We start from the raw sequence: 671 nt of genomic DNA, 5'->3' as shown, positions 1-671 counted from the left end.
GCCTTTCGGCCCATCCAGTCTTTGCCAATCTACCTGCATTAATCAGCTTTCCAGCACTAGATCCCAAAGTCCTGAATGTTATGACACGTGAAGTGTTCATCCCCGTCCTTGTTAAAGGTTGTGAGGTTTCCAGCCCAGGCAGTGTATTCCAGGTGTGCATGACTCTCTGGGTGAAAGCAGTTTTCCTCCAATCCCCTCTAAATCTCCTGTCTTTCAGGTTAAAATTATGGCCCTTCAACTAAAGGGTACAGCTGCTTTCCATTTACCCTGTCCATACCCCTCACAATCTTATACACCTCAAGTCAATGGGGAGTGCAGGAGGGCATGCTGGGAGCAGCATCAGGCAGACCTGAGGATGAGGTGCCAGCCTGGTGAAGGTACCAAACAGGATTACTTGCCAAACAGCATAAGCAGCAAGTGGTAGACAGAGCTAAGGGATCCCACAACCAACATACCCGATCTAAGCTCTGCAGTCCTGCCACATCCAGGTGTGAATGGGGGTGGGCAGTTCAACAACTCACTGGGAGAGGAGGCTCCACAAATATCCCCCTCCTCAATGATGGAGGAGCCCAGCACATCAGGGTAAAGGAGAAGGCTGAAACTGTCACAGCAATCTTCAGTCAGAAGTGCCGAGTGTATGATCCATCTCAGCCTCCTCCAGTGGTCCCCAG

The 671-nt window shown here is 50.8% G+C and overlaps 1 protein-coding gene across 1 annotated transcript in view; it reads left to right on the top strand.

Moving 5' to 3' along the window:
- Nucleotides 1-671, top strand: part of LOC122540217 (peroxisome assembly factor 2-like) — a 43,949-nt gene that overhangs the window by 31,072 nt on the left and 12,206 nt on the right. The window lies entirely within an intron of this gene.

The sequence above is a fragment of the Chiloscyllium plagiosum genome, chromosome 3, assembly GCF_004010195.1.
Source record: "Chiloscyllium plagiosum isolate BGI_BamShark_2017 chromosome 3, ASM401019v2, whole genome shotgun sequence".
Classification (NCBI taxonomy): Eukaryota; Metazoa; Chordata; class Chondrichthyes; order Orectolobiformes; family Hemiscylliidae; genus Chiloscyllium; species Chiloscyllium plagiosum.
This window is presented reverse-complemented; position numbering and strand designations above follow the sequence as displayed.